Source organism: Tarenaya hassleriana, unplaced genomic scaffold (assembly GCF_000463585.1).
Source record: "Tarenaya hassleriana unplaced genomic scaffold, ASM46358v1 Cleome369, whole genome shotgun sequence".
Lineage (NCBI taxonomy): Eukaryota > Viridiplantae > Streptophyta > Magnoliopsida > Brassicales > Cleomaceae > Tarenaya > Tarenaya hassleriana.
In genome coordinates, this window is record NW_010966714.1 from 9,829 (window position 1) to 10,156 (window position 328).

Here is a 328-nt window from a genome sequence, read left to right on the forward strand (position 1 = left end):
GGTATTTCGGATATTGATGAATCGTCACTTGGGTTATAAAAAAAATACGATTTACTCTAAAATCAACCATCAAAATTACATGTCTACAGCGGAAGTCTAAAATAACATAAGTCTAAAATTCTAAACTCGTAAAAATAGAAAATCAAATTCTTCGTGTTTCTGGCAACTATCGAGTCCAACCAAAACAATCTGTTTCAGCTTTCACCTGTGGGAAAAAAGGAAGGGGTGAGCTAGGCGAATAGCTCAGTGAAGTCGCAAGACTATAAACCTCACCTCCGTACCCAACATAGACAATCAAATAGAAAACAAATACAAGCAAACTCATTTT